General features: G+C 36.1%; 1 long non-coding RNA gene across 3 annotated transcripts in view; it reads left to right on the plus strand.

Moving 5' to 3' along the window:
* Positions 1-16100, plus strand: part of LOC107051851 — a 373871-nt gene that overhangs the window by 215001 nt on the left and 142770 nt on the right. For all 3 annotated transcript variants that reach the window (XR_005862189.2, XR_005862190.2, XR_005862191.1), the window contains one exon: positions 1181-1261. This is a non-coding gene — a long non-coding RNA (uncharacterized LOC107051851). The remainder of the gene's footprint in view (positions 1-1180; positions 1262-16100) is intronic.

Raw genomic sequence — 16100 nt, forward strand, 5'->3', positions numbered from 1 at the left:
GTAACTGCTGAGTCATGGCCTGAACCACTGATTGAGCACCTGGGGAAAGGACACAATCAGCCCTGGGAGCACAGGTGAAGGCAATTTAGGTGTGTGACCAGAAGGGGTGGAGCCTGGCTGCACCTCTCTTAGACCTCATTTAAGGGCTGACTGCCACTGTGGAAGGATCTCTGGTTGGAGATTACTTTCTCGTGGAGGTTTCCTTGTGAGCCTAGACCTTCAAAGACAGGTGAGCACTTTCCCTTTTCTTTTTTAACACCTTTTCTATTGTGCTAGTCCCTTTGTTGTTACATCTGGTGTAACATTATTCCATTGTGTTGATCTGATGGTTACATTTTCTAAGCCTGCATGTTTAGAAGAGTATCTGATAGTTTGAATGCTTACTTAAGCCTCCTAAAACTTTAAAGTTATCTCAGTACACTGTTATCCTATCTTTCTTGAAGGTCTCATAAGTCTGTTTGTCTTCAGTGATAGCATATACATGAATAAAAACAGTATTTTGAAGTGTTGCTCCACCTGTGATTAAATTCCCTTTTTCAAGAGCAGATATAATTTGAGTGTATGTTGTTAGCAGCTAGGTGATAAAAGGCATGTATTGCTATATAGGGTAAGCTTTCCATAAGGCCATTATTTCTTCCTTATATAATAAAGAAATCAGAATTTAGGTATGCTTTAACTTAGTGTATCTCTTATGAATTCTGTGAGGTTAAAAAGAAGTTGGGGATTCCAGAAGTTTCTCATTAAGCTCTACTAAGGTAATGAGTTATTTCTTGCACTGCTGAGGTACTGAAGGCAAATAAAATTGATGCAAGCTCTAATGGTGGTAAAGACTGAATTACTGTATTGTGTTAATGGTCAGAGGTTGTGAAAATCTGTCTGCACACAATTATTACTGGATCTAACTTTTTCTAAACAGCAGTTGTCAATTTGTTGTCTGCTGGCAAAGCTGTTTTGATAAATGCTATACTTAAATATTGAAGTCTTCAGTCCTTGAAATTTTGTGAAATATAGAAATTGATCTATAGAAATCACAAGTGTAACTATAGGACCAGTCTTGTTTGGCTTATAAAGAGACTGGTGAATACATAACAGCTACAAATTGATGTTTAAATTGTAATACTTATTAGGAATTTGCACTTATTTTTCTAAACATTGTATGTACTTGTTACTTTTTTTCTAGTAATGAAGGTGTTGATTCAAGTTACTACTGAAGAGTGGTAGAAAATTGGCCCAGCTGTAGGAGATGAAGAATCAGGAACAGGTGAGTCAAACTTTCTTTGTAGAAACATCATTGGAAAGAACTAGTCTGATCTGGTTTCAGGGAAGAATAGAGAAACTTCTGGCAGCTGAAGAATGGTCATAGGCTCCAGGTAAGGTGAATTTTTAAGAATACTTGGTTTCCTGCTTCAGGGTAATATTATGTGCAGTGTGGCCTTTGAGGATTTTGGCAGCCAACTTGCTGATTAAGTTGGTTTGTTGCAGTTTGAGCAAATGCTCCTTTCCAGCACAGTGTTCTATAATACTGCCCTGGTAGACTTCTAAAGTGGTGTGTATGTACTCTGTAATTATAGAGTAGTTAATTGCATGTGGAATTGCTTATTTTTCAGCATAGAAATATTATTGGTGTAGAAGCGGAGTGTTGCTGTTATCTAAGCCTGTCTGGACATTCAAAATGTGAACTAGGTAATTCAACTTATTTATCGTATCAGTAGTTGTTTGTTGTGCCAAGCATCAGGAATGAAGAGTGAGTGCTTTGAAATGCTTAAAAATCTGTAAGAGGATCCTTAGAGGATTAGAAGCAAAGTAAGAAATTTGAAGTCTGCTGTGCTTCGCAGACCTCACAGCTTTGCTTCCTAGATAGCCTTTTTCAAGAAGAAAACTTAATTTCTTAATGTGTGATTTTTAGCCACTATTAACTTGCTATTGTTATGTTTGCTAACAGTCATCCTCAGGCATTGTCCTGGTAGCACTTATGTGGGCCTCTGAGCTCTTGATTTTTCCCCTCCAATAATAGCTGGCTTGCAGCCTGTCCTCTGCTTTGGTGATACTTGTTTTAAAAGCTAAACATTCATATAAAATGCTGAAATGCAAATCACTTTGCAGTCAAAAGCTTTCTAACAAGCCCTGATTGTAGCTCTCTTTCATTTTCTACATACAACAGTAATTTACGCTGTAACTCACAGCACTGATGGAATCTTTATTACAAATGACTGAATTGTTTAAGGCTTAACTCTTCCTTTTTGAAAGTGTAAAATGGTGAAGGTTGTTCTTGTAATCATGAGTTTCATCCTTGCATTTAGAATGGCAAATTTGTGTTTGACTGTAGGGTCCTGGCTCAGTAGAGATCCCAGGTGCACCTTCTGTCTTTCTAATTGAAGAACTGAAAGAAACAGCTGTGTTAGTGTTGCGGTCTACCTTTGCTACTTAGCTGTGAATGTTTTTTTCAAGTAATAGGCTGGCTTGCTTGGGCAAACTTGTGTGGTGTTGCATGCCTTCTATTATGCAGATTTTAAAACTATCTGTCCTGAGTTCAACTGAATTCTCAGTAAACCTCATGACAATGGAAAGGTATAATTTATTTGAACAGCTTCTCAACTTTCAGTGAGGCAGAAGACTAGATATGATTTTTCTATAGTGAGTAGGTTCAAAATGAAATTTGTCATTAATACTGTTTGGTCTAGAAGCCCTAAGGATGAGGTATTTGCATTGTTCAGAAATGCGAAATAATTCTGTAACTTGTAATAAAATCAGAATCATTAAGGTTGAAAAGACTTCTAGGATCAGTTAGTCAAATTGTCTAGCTACCTTCAGTATTGCCCACTAACACATTTCCCTAAGTATTACATCTGCTCTTTCTTTAAACACTGCTGGGGATGGTGAGCAAGGAAAGGGAGCAAGGAGGCATAATGATGGTACTTATTCTGGCACAGCTATTTATTGTAAGGGAACACAAATTATGGAGAAGTTCTAAGGCAAATCTAGTACCTTCAGAACCAGCTCTACGTGGTTTTTATCCTCCCTCAAATATCCTTTGTCTCAGACAGTAACAAAGAAACAGTGCATTTTGTCACATAGGTAGGGAAGTTTTCACAGGTATAGATATAACCACCTTCTTCAGGAAAGTACTTCTTAGAAAGCAGCAGAGGTGCAGAGAACAAGTTGCTGTGTTCCTATATCTTGGCAGTCATGCACACCAGTTTAAAAAAAAAAAGTTGGCTAGAACTGCATTTGTCTCTTTTCCATCAGATTGCCTTGTATGGTTCTTTAAAATGGCAATAAGGATACTGAGGAATAAAAGGATTTTATTCTTCATGTCTAGGAACTTCACAGTATTGTTTCTGCTGGCTCTTGTTCTTACAAAATTCTCAGAATATTGAGAACTTCAGTAGAAAGAGAGCTGTGATATCTGTATGAGAGCTCATCCAGAAGTGATGCCTCCCATTTACTTATGTTGACCCATGATGTCAGGGGTAGATGTTTGGTGATATGGCAGTAGAGGTTGAACATTCCCACCGGTATTCCATTATATTTTGTTGCTGTGCGACAGATAGCAGAAGAGGGGCGAACTGACAAAATACCATCTGACATTGAAGTGTGTATGAACCAAAGGTGTGTCACTGAATTCCTCCATACAGGAAAAATTGTACCCACTGACGTTCATGGGTGCTTGCTGAGACCAGGCAGTGGATGTGAGTGCAGTGAGGCTGTGGATGTTGTTTCAGCACTGATGACAGTAGCATGAAAGACAAGATACATTCTGGATGCCATGCACAGCTGTCACATTGCAAAATGAAGTGTCTTTATTAGCTCATCCATGCTGATTAGCTAATGAAAAATAGAGTTCTGTAGCTGAGAATTTGCTCAATCAAATAGTGTTATTGTGCTCTTTTCATTTACAGGGAAGCTACACAGATATGTAGAAGGAATTATTTTCAGAGAGACCTATGTAATAATAATGTTTTGTCAATACCTTATCAGTTTATACCAGATAAGCAGCTGCACCTGCATTAGTCAAAACAAAGCTTGAATTTCCACATGCCTGCCCCACCATCTACATGCTTCAATCACTCTGGTTTCTGAAGGCTGATGGATGGAGTAGTTTTGCTTTTCACTCCTTCAGAACATGTCATAGGAAGGCATAACTGGATGTCATGGGCTTGAAAAGTCTTACATTCCAAAAGGCCTTGCTTCAATAATTTTACTCTCCTTGCTTTGTCTACCTTGGAATTTAATAGAACCAATATAAAAATCTGAATCTTTGTGCACCTTGAAAATCAATGTGAAGCCTTCTTTCACCCTGGTATTTCTGGTGAGAAATACTGTCTGTTATTCCCATGTTATCTTAGTGTATAACCCTGTGTGATAGTTTGGCTGTTCTCAGCAGAAGTGCGGATGGTGACTCCTGGCAGACAGTGTTATTGAAAGACGTTATGCTGCATGTGTGCAGGTTGTTAAGCTAACTGACAGTTTTTATGCAGCATAGACTGCGGAGATTCTAAAAGTCAGAAAATTACCAATTGCAAGTCAGAGGTCAGCTGCTTCCTTAGAAGGCTCAAAAATCCCAGTCTTTTAGCAATGGTGCCTTATGTTCCTCACTGCTTGTTGCCTTGAAATCATAGTAGTGAGAATCAAGAGTCAGTTGTGTGCTGTAATCAGATTGCAGTGAAATATAGATGCGCAGCCAGTGAGGCAGTTAGATATACAGGATGTAAGGCAGCATGGGAACAGTCCAGATCTCCCCTAATCAATACTGGTAAAGTCAAAGGAGTTTTTTAACAGTGCATGATCTATCTTGTACAAAAAAAAGAGAGGGAATTTCATGTGCCTGTTCACAGTCCATAATTGAAAAGGATCACAGTCAGTGATGAGATGTTCCAGAGGGGTACTGCTGTGACTGGGGTTAAATCCATTTTTATGATTAAAAAGATGAAGTAACCAGCATATTCTTGACACTTTCAGTTCAAGAAATAGCAAATAGCCCTTTGGACAGAGTAAACTAGTACAAAATAAACTAGTACAAAAGAATGCATTAAAAATGAGAAAATAACAAAATGGAACTTATGAGAAAGAGGAATATGGCTTTTATTTCAAAAAGAAGTCTTTCATGTTGATATTCCATTGGGAGAAGGAAGCTGACTACTACTGAGGCCAATTGCTAGGGCTGCTATTGAGTGAGTGTATTCTGTGTGCTAGAATTTTTATCAGTAGCAAATACTCTTGAAAATGTAAGCAGTATGTCCCTTTATTTTACTTTACTACATGTCAGTACATGGTTGAGTGCACAAAATGTGGAAGAGCATGGCATCACTGAGGGACTCCTCTTTGAGAGGAAGAATAAAGGTGGTGAATGCCATCCCTTATTCTCCTAATGTCCTGGCTAAGAGGAATGCTTCCCTCTTGTTCTGCTTCGACCAGAATGAAGAGTGGCATCATGGAACACATGATCTCCATTTGAATAAGTTTGAATCAACTGAGTCACTTACAACTAAGATGATAAAGAAATTAGAAAAGATTTAACTAATCTGTTCTAAAATATTACTTATACTTTAGATATAGGAATGTGTGAAGTTTTTATACAGCAACTTTTAGGGTATAAGGCTTGAAGAAGCATGAAAGGACAGAAGTCAAAGTTAATAGGATGTCTGAAATGGATGCCAGAAGGCTAATGTGCTAGATCTACCAAGGATTTGGTTTAGCCACTTCACGAACAGGAAAAAAAACCCTACAATGAAGGATTCTGAAATGAAATAACATTGGCACAGAAAAGAATCTATGTAATGAGTGTGCAAGGAAGGCAATAAATGAATTATAAAGCTGTACAACTGATGATATTTTACTTCTATGGCATATGTAGTGACCTGTTATCCTGATTATTAAATTAATTTAAAGGTCTAATTTCAATATTTCTAACTTCACTATAAAGATGAGAAACTATTATCTGATTAAGAAAGCAAGTACTTCTCATGCAATGCAAATTAACAGGTATTATTGTTACTCTTACTGATATATTACTTAACATGAGAAGTTAGAATTCGGTGCATGTGTTCTTCCATCCACATCTTTATTTGCTATGTGGAAGAAAAGGAAAAGATGTTTCTTTCCTGATAGTGTATCAAATCAGCAAATTCACATATTGCTGATGCTTTGTCAATAGGCTTATGCCAAGTAAACTAGATGTAGAGAAAGCTAGTGGATCAAATATCTGAATGCTTGTAATTAGTATTGTTATGGCTGTTACTTGAAACAAGAATTAGTTACCAGTAGAGCGTGGTGTTTTTTGTATATAAAGACTCAAAAAAATCTTATCCCCTAAACTTGGGCATATTTTTGAGGCTAATGGATTAAACAGCCTTAAACACATCTGAGGTCATGTGACAGATCAGAGTAAGACTTAGGGTCCTAGGCTGCCAGAGTTTCCATTAAGCTTATTGCTTTAGCCTTTTGAGTATGAATATGGGGAACTATTTTCTTTTTTTTTTTTTTTTGAGAGAGAGAGATTTGTATTTGAAGACTTTTTCCCTCAGTCCTTCCTGTTTTTAAATTGAATAAGTCTTATTGTTTCTTCTTGGTCACATCTTCTGAACCAGTGACAACTTGTGTTGCCATGCTGTTGAGCCACATCCCCCTTGACAGACAATATTCTAGCTGAGGTCTTACCAGTGCTGCAAAAAGCAAAGAGGCACCATGCATCTGATGGTCTATGCTCATGTTTATGTATCCCACTTTGATGATTGCCCTTTTGGAACAGCATGACATTTTCTTATGTTCTCTGATGCAGCTATTCAAATAGACACTCTAAGGAAATATGTGAGTCACAGATAACACAAAAGAACATGATTAACTGCACTCAATACACAGTGTCCACAGACAAGGAACCTTTAGTTTTTCAGGGCTTTTTTATGTACAAGTAGTTATTTAAGTAACTTCAGGCCTTATCATTCCATCCTGCTATTAATTCTCTTAATGAACAAGTATTTTTGTTTCTCAAATGCTGTCTCTGATTATATATTAGAAACTGATTCAAAGCTATACTATCCTACATTGTGATGCCTAATTGGTGCTATTCAAGGTGCATATTTAAACCACAGTAATCCAAACAGATCCTACATAATGGAGTAGAGGAATGAAGAGGTGTAGTCCTATGGTAAACTCAGTTCATTTTCTGGATGAAGGATACACATGTTATGAAAGCCATTAGGATAGTATTGCACAGTCTGGTAGTTCCCTCAATGCTTCTCATCTTGCTGAACAGTAGAGATTAAAGTAAAAAATGGTGATATTTTGTTACTACTGTAGGAGTCTTTCAGTAATTTTATACTACTTTTCCTAAGCTGGGAGTCTGAAGACCACTCTGCTGCTAGTTGCAACTGTGGTATAATGTGGTAATATACCACAGACACAATGTTAGTTTATAATGTTTATCTGAGTAGCTCAAGCATTAGTTGATACATAGTAAAGGCTCAGTGCACTATGTATTTCTCTCCTTGTATGTTTTTTTTCCACATACTTCTCCCCCCCATATCTCTTATTACTCTCATCTCTTCTCCCTTCTTTTCTCCAGTATTTTGTTAATTTCAGATTCTTATGTTTGATTCTTATGTTTAGATGGAATGGGAATTGAAAATTTCTGACTGGTTGCTGAAGTTGGAATTACTATTAAGCCAGCTGGAAATGTGTTATCTGAGTAAATGACTTCCATCTTAAATTAATTCTTTTAAGTAGAAAGTTATCAGTTGAAGAAAATGTGCGTAATATCTGGAAGTAAGTGAGGTAAACTCTATTTCTGCTGTGTAGTCAAAGTACAGAAGTGAATACAGCCTGACTTTCTCCTTGGCAGTTACTAATCTAGTTTACTTGTAAAACTGAGTGCTGAGCAGGTCTCTTCATATTTTTCTTTCTCCTTTGACCTTGTAATGTAATCAGATGGCAGATTAGGATTTTTAAATGATCAAGTGATGGGCTCTTGTGGTGGAACTGAGTGCAGTCTGAATTTGGTACCTTTTTTCTACATAGTGTTACAGACTAGCTTCATTGAAATCCGATCACATAAGAGTTAATGGCTTTTCCCCCACCCATTGGACAAAGAATAACCTCTGGTGCATTTAAAATATTAATTATACAACTATTGAAGCATTCTCTGTGTCCTGAATGCTTAGAAAATTGGTTGGAAACAACCTATTTAACAAAGCAGACTCTCATTCACTTTACTTCATGTAACCAAAAAAAAAAAAGAAAAAATAGCCCAAGCCATTGCTTTTATAAACCATTTAATACAGTTTATGATAGCAATAATCCCCTTGAAATTGGTTATATTACTGTAGTTTGTTATAGTGTTAACTGCCCTTGTCTTCAGCTTGGTCCATTAACTGAAAATCCAGCCATTATCTTATAATGGGATGATTCCTCCAGGATTATTACCTTACTCTTAGTTTGTTGAAGATTAATATTCTTGTAAGATAGTGAAACAGTGTCAAAATGTGAAATAAATAATTAAAAAATCCCAGTTTTACTTTTATGTGATTTATGTGAGATATCTCTGAGGCTTACACATGGTTTATTTCATTATTTGTGACACCAAAGATGGAAAGCAGCAGGTTTTTTAATAAAAAAGAACATTTGTTGCCCCAAATAATTAGTGGCAAATGATGAGAGACAAGGAAGGTAGTGTTAAATGTGACAGTCTTAATAATGGGGAATTAAAGTTTGATTCCCACTGTTCTGCTCAATGGGAATTTTGCCAGTGACTTCATTGGAAAAAGATTCAAGGCCAAGAAGACAAGGAGTGAATTATGCTATATCTTTTCTAAAGCATTGAATTGAGGTGAGAGAAAAGGAGTTATAAGCAAAAGACTATTCAAGCTAGTGCTGTCTATATCTTTATAAGGAGAAAAAGCTATTCAGTGAATTTGCAGGACTCTTCGCTTCTGATGATGGAAGTCCTGAAAGGACTCCCTAAACCATGTCTTTACCATACTTTTGTGATCTATATTTTCAATCCCAAAGTCATCTTTTTTCTTTGAGTAATACAATGCCAAATCTGAAATAGATTAATTATTAGCTACGCAACATTATTAATTAATCCTGCAATTCACTCTCTCAAAATATGCTGTCATTCATAAGATTCTGGTGTAAGCTCAAACTACTGCTTCCTCCAGCTTCATCATACTTGTGTTTTCTCATACCCTTCTTAAATGTTTTCAGTTCATCTGTTAGGAGTTGTCAACCAAAATGCGAGGAAATTATAAAGCAGTGTAAGGATGTATGTACAACCTCTAAGATGTACTCATGACTGATTTTACTAGTGATTATTTGGGACTTTGTCTTCAGTGTCTTTCCTAGTGTGGGGAAATCTCTGGAAATCCTTTGTCTGCTTTGGATGAGGTATCTTTATTTTGATTACCTCTTCTCTGAGACTGAAGAGGAAAGCTTGACAATGTGAATTTACTTGTATTTATGCCTGGTGTGTTATCAATATTCTCCACAAATGATGGTACCTGCATGTGACAGTACAGAGTGTATTTCTGTACATTCAAGAGAAAAACATTCATTTCCTTAAGGGATATACCTTCAGTTTCATCAACAAATCACCGTGTCTCCTAGGAGAACTATCTACTTGTTTCCTTTTTTACGTGATAGCAACCTTTTAATAAAAAAAAACAGGAAAAAACCACTTTGCTATTGTTTCCTAATTTTTTGTGTTCTAAAATAAATAAGCAAAGTTAAAAGGGCATGTCCTTCTTTGAATATAAAGTGATATAAAAACTTGCTAAATTGGTGTTAATATTGCATTTTGCTGCAGTCAGGGATCAGTCAGGAAGCAATGCACTTAAAGTTTTTGCAGGCCACTGACTCTATAGAGGTTGTCTGTGCATCTTTATTGATGCAGTGTGTAACTGAGTTTCTCCCAAAATATCCTATTTCATCAGTAGTTGTTTCACTGACCTGACTTCAGGATTTAGTTCTGAAACTTCAACAGACAAATGTTCAGATGAGCTATGCATATGCAATGAAGTAGATACTTCCTAAGTGATTAAAGTCCTGAGGCACTTAGAGGAGTGGTACCAACCCTTCTGATAGTGTCCATGCTAAGTGACCTAATTTAAGCCTTAGGAGAAATATTATTTACTGGGTGCTTGTAACTACTAATTAAAATAGTAATTCCATATGAACAAGTAATCATATATTTGGAAACACATTGCCAGGTATTTGCCTGTTATCTCCTGATAAACAGCAGATTAAATAATGAGAAGTACTACATGCTCTTTTATGCATACCTGCTAAGGAAAGCTGTATTATTGACTGAAGTACTTGCGTTCTTCTGGATACAGGCTTAAGGTTTAAGGTCAAAAAGAATATACTATTTTTGACTGATGACAGTCACAGTTAAGTACTGGAAGAAATGCACATATAAAACTGAGGCTTTTGGTTGTATTATGGCTGAAAAATTACTGCTTTTGTTTGTGTTATATATGACAGAAGAGTAAGTCATGCTTTTCGAGAACATGTATGCTTGTCTATGCTTGTGTGTTTTTCTGTATTCTATTCTGCAACTAAAATAAAGCAGAACTCACTCAAATCTGAGAGAATGTACTATTTCTTTAGATCTGCTGTATTCAGGAAGCTGTGCTTCATGTGTCACCAAATAAAAATCTCAGAGTGCATTTTCTATCTGAATTATAGGTAGTATGTTTGTGTCAGCATCATGTGTTGGTCACAAGAGTCTTCTGGAGCTATAGTTGCCTAACTGCCTGGAAGCAGAAGTGGAGATGGGATAACGTGACTTGCTGTGGCAAGTTATGCTTAGTCAGATACTGAACAGGCTGCATGTTCAGAGATGTTTATTCAAGAATTTTCCCATTGCGTTCTTTTCCTTCTCCAAAACAATATTTGTAAATACTTAAATTAACAAACTTGAGAACACTCTTGTTTCTTTTCACAAAAGAGAACATCTGAATTAAGTTCTTATTTGAGTTCTCATCTGTATTCAGGTGTTGCCCCAATATAATGGAATTGAGAAGCAGTATCAGGGTTAAGATTGTAGAGACTTTATAGGCAGTATGTATAGTATGTTACCCCAGCTTATCATAAAGGCACAACTGAAAATTCTCTGAAGTCCTATGTGACATCATCCAAACTGGCTGAGCATTCTCATACTTGAAGGAATCAGCCAGGAACTAATGTATCCACTCTCACTGTGGTGAAAGCAGTTCAATCAAATTGTTATTAAGTCATAGCTCATGCTAGGTTCAGTAAGCAGTTTGCAGTGGTATATTTGATCAGCTGTAGTTAGTGATGAAGACTTTCTTGTCACATGGTGTCTAGCAGTGTGATGCCAATCTACTTGCTAACTGATACAGATAGCTTTTGTAGGTTACAAAAATACGGGCTTAATGTGGAAAAATATCACTCGGTTCATCAACTTGTACGAAAGCAGTGAGAAATAAAGATAATAAAATTTGTTTAAACAAAGAAATGGATGAAATAAACTACTCTGCGAGATTTCTTTTTCTAGATAAATATCTTGCAAGATTTCTTTCTGTAACTTAAATTCCAAAAGAAAGCAAATATCATGACTGTTTTATTTCCAGTATCTCAATTTTATGTAAGAAGTTTGTCCTGGAGTATAAAAGCCTGTCTAATGCTCTGACAAGAAGGCATTATTTTACTGATTTTGAAAAATATTCCAAAACAAAAATGACATGTAATTAAACTGTATGGAAATAACTAATTATTTTTCAGTCTCCTTTCTGTCATTTGATAACTCTATTTTGGCTTGTAGTTGTAAAATTAAGTGTTTGAAAGTAATAGCTTTAAAAACAGATAAAAAATAATCCTGTTTTCTGTATATTTTTAATAGAGACACTATAATGTTTACTACATTATAGCTGCATCCTTTATTTAGTATTGCACTTCCCCTGCAGGAAATCAGAAGTTTCCTGAATGGACACAGTAATTTGAACAAACTTATTTGGAAATAATGTAAGGATAAATGTATCTGTTATATTTTTGTACATTGACACCAATAGATAATCAAATATATTAATATCAGAAAGGCAATGCTATTAAGCAGTTACTTCACCCATCCTACTTCCATCTATCTGTTTCTACTATGAGAATTCACGCAGGAGTCAAAAGATATCAGAATTGTATTACTCTAGTTCGAAATACTTGACCACCATGCAGTAGAAACTATGTATGCAGATAATCTGTGTATTTATATCTCATACTGTGAAGCATATACATAATGATTTTAACATTAACAGAACTAGTAATGAATATTCATGTTTATCAGTCGTGTTCTAATTAAAATTACTTAGATGTTGACATGCAAGGCCAAAGTAGCTGCTTCAGAGTTGTTAAAAAAAAATTGTTCTAATGTTTGATGTATTAAATGGGTGTCTCATGCTAGAAGTAGTAATAACAATAATACCAAAGTAAATTAATGTCCCAAAAGATGATTCTGTGCTAGAGCTTTGTATGATGACCACGAGTGGTCTTCTCACAGACATGTTGTGAGAATGTTTTCATGCCTGTTTGTGTCACAGTCACTAACACAGGGGAATTAAGATCCAGATTTCAGTAACTTGGCTGCCAAACGCTATATTACAGTATAGTTTCTATGTACATGAAGGTATTGGATTGAATTTGTATGATAAGATGGAGAACCTTTTTGCTGTGTAGTTGTTAATGAATTTTGAACTAAACTTTGAACTAAAGAGGTTAAATCCTAAGGATGATAAATGTACAGCCAGTCCATAATTAGCAGAATCATCTGAAGTCAGTACTAGCAGAGATGCTGGGGATGGGGGTGCCTTAAATACCAGCCCCTAGCTACCTGAATTGCATTTCATCTACTCATATCCCATTTATAAATGTTACGAACAAGCTGTGTCACAGAGCAGAGAACAAGTTAGCCTGCACTGATGCTTCCTTTGCCTTAGTTTCTGTCCCTCTGATAAGGAAATGATGATCATAGTACAGAAAAATACTGTAAAGTCACATTCAGACTTAAGGACTTTTTCTAATGTTTATGTGGTTATGGGAAACTTTAAGGGCTGTTAAGCTGTTCTTCCCCTTCTAGCCATCTTTTTCCAACCCTGTGCTTGCTAATTTGGTCTCATTTATACCATTGAACCATTGTACTGCTTTACTTTTGCTTACAAATGACATTGTTTTCAGTTTTTTCCTCTTCCAGATGAAGTGTGCTTATTCTGGCAGAAGTTCAGCCTTGTCTGAGTCTTTGTCAATGTAGAGTATCTCAAAATTTCCTCCAATCATTGTTAATAGTATCCCTGCCTCTCAGCCAGTTTGGAGTGCAGAACTCTTATTTTTCTTATTTTTAAAGGAAGATTTTTATTTTGTTTTTGAATGCTTTAGGCATTTTCCTAAGATTGTGATTTAACTTATTATAATCTCCAGAGGTCCTTGAGAAACAGACCATTCTCTGATCATTCTTGAGCAACTGCCAACTTGCCAGAAATACAGGGAGAAGAATAGAATATTTGCTTTTCCTTTTTTTATATAGTAACTTATGTAACTCTCTTAAGTGACAAAAAAGTACTCAAACAGTGTATATTTTTTTTCCACTGAATTTTATATCATTGCTGATTTATTTCAAAATGAGGGGGAACAATTAATTCAAACTAATATAAGTGATAGTGAAAATTATGTACCTTTTCAGAAGATACCTTTACAAGCTGATAAGAAAGAAAAAGTTGGGAAGCTTTGAAACTCCTGCTTAGAGATTCAGTTTAAGTAAACCTAAATCATCTGCAGCCACAAAATAGTTGTTAGTGTACTTTGACCGGGTCAATGTAGAAGATGCTTTATTTTTCCATGACTTACTTAAATGGATAATTTCAGTTGCTGTAGCTGAATCTGTAATGCATTTTCAACTGAATATCTTCAAACTAGTAGAAACTATCAGAAATTCCTTTCTTAACTTCTTTGTATTTTGTGCAGTAATACTTAGTACTACCACCCTAGAAAATCTTCAGGTCTCACTGGAGATTTTCTCACTGTCAGTGACAGGATACTATATGTGCAAGTGAAAACAGCTATTGCAATTTTAAGATACCACCTTCTAATGAGTCTTGTTGCTGTTTCACAACTAGAAATTACTATGTCAGTGTCTGAACCAGTGTAACTAATGAGTGCTCCTTCATCTACCACACTACAAAACCAGCTATGAAGTATAAGCTTCAGCCTCCATTTGCTTTTTGAGCCTTGGAAATTGATTTGGCACGTTGCCTGTCTTGTGGATTACATTGTTAGCAAACATATATATATATTTTCATTACTGTAGTATTCTTGTCATTTGTGAGCGGGGAATTTCTACTCAATTTTGACTAGTTTTTGAACACTTAGTCTATCTGATAGACAAACTTCAGTACTTCGAATCTGTCTATGGTTTTGAGTATACGTAGGCATTCTGTTAGAGAAGATCAAACATTTCCCTCCTTCCATTTTAAGGTATATGTAAGTTTAGCATCCAGATAGATTAAGAAATATGCACCCAAATCTGAAAGTTGCAGTCTTTAATCCAAACTGGTAGAAAACCAGAAATCAAGCAAAACAAAAACAAAGAATCAAAATCCCTCCTTCCATAAAGTACTGCTTTTATGGTCATTATCTTGTTCCCCTCAGGTTGGAAGTTGACAAAAGTATAGGTTTTGTATTGACTATTAACTACTACTACTAGCATAACTGGACAAAAATGAAGTTTCTAATGGCTTCATATAGAGGGGTCTCTAGAATTAGTAGTGTGAACACAAATTCTGTATATGTTCAAGTGTTTGAGATCCAGCACATAAGAAAAATATATTTTGGGTATGGCAGCATAATTAAAATATTGTAGACAAAAGCCAAGAGAACAACTCAAGGCAAATAGTATAAATATTCCTCCTCCAAAGGCTTCTGATAGAAGGTGCCACATTCCTTAGTCTAGTGAAAGATGAATGAATCTGTGCTGAAGAGTAGATAGATCTACTTGTACTTATTTATATTGTTGGATGTAAATCTGCTCAGATTATTGCTGAGATTAGTTGCTATTTTTATGTAATTGTAGAAAGTCTTGGTTTGGAAGGGACCTTAAAGATAATCTCATTCCAACCCTCCTGCCATGGGCATGGATACTTACCACTATACTTACCACTAAATAAAGGTTACCCAGGGCTCCATCCAGCCTGACTTAGAGCACTGCCAGAGAAGGGACATCTGTGGCTTCTCTGAACAGTGCCTTCATCACCTTCTGAATAAGTGGAGGTCTTATTCTGCTACCTAAGTTAGAAACTGCCAGTGTAAATGTTAGTCACGTCTTCACTGTGGTATTTCCTTAGACATAGAATTGAAGGGGTAGGAATCTCTGAAAACCTGCTTCCCCAACATTGAGATGCATTGACAAGAGTAAGGGGGAAAATATCCATTGCTTTCACTGTTGCTATGCAGCTCACATGGCTGAATCACAGAATTCAGTTTTGGTGTTATTATTTCTGAACTGCTAGAAATATAGATTACCACAACTATGAATTTACACATAGGAAACATTTTGTTATGCTTGAGCGCAGACAGATAGCTTTCGAACCCTGACTTTATTTCACTGATTATAAAGCACATCTTTACAAGCAGCATGAATAGAAATGATTTTACTTTCCCAAGGTCTTTCTAAAGGTGATTTTTTTTTTTCAACATCTGTTTGATTGGAATGTGACCTCATCCTTCCAGTACCTCACACTCTCTACTAGTGTGTTTTGGTTGCATTAGGCAAAAACGATCGTGGGAGGTGTATTTCTTAGTGATGAGGTGTAGAACAGTTTCTCAGAGAAGAGTGAAAGAGCAGAAGCAGCCAATTTCTTCTGACCCTGTGACCCTTCAAGTATTCACATACGCTAGCCCAAGTCCTGGCCCTTTTGCAGCTGGAGTGCAACAGTACACAATAGGACTGGGACATCCCTTGGAGAATTCTGTAAAGGTATAAAGGGGTAGGAAAACAAAAAATGAAATTAATGTAAACTATGTGCTGGGGTATTGAATGAATCTCCTGAAATGGGAGCACTGCCAGTAACAATGTTGTTCAATCATCTTGTACAGCCTTTGTAAAA

Source organism: Gallus gallus, chromosome 9, assembly GCF_016699485.2.
Source record: "Gallus gallus isolate bGalGal1 chromosome 9, bGalGal1.mat.broiler.GRCg7b, whole genome shotgun sequence".
NCBI lineage: Eukaryota > Metazoa > Chordata > Aves > Galliformes > Phasianidae > Gallus > Gallus gallus.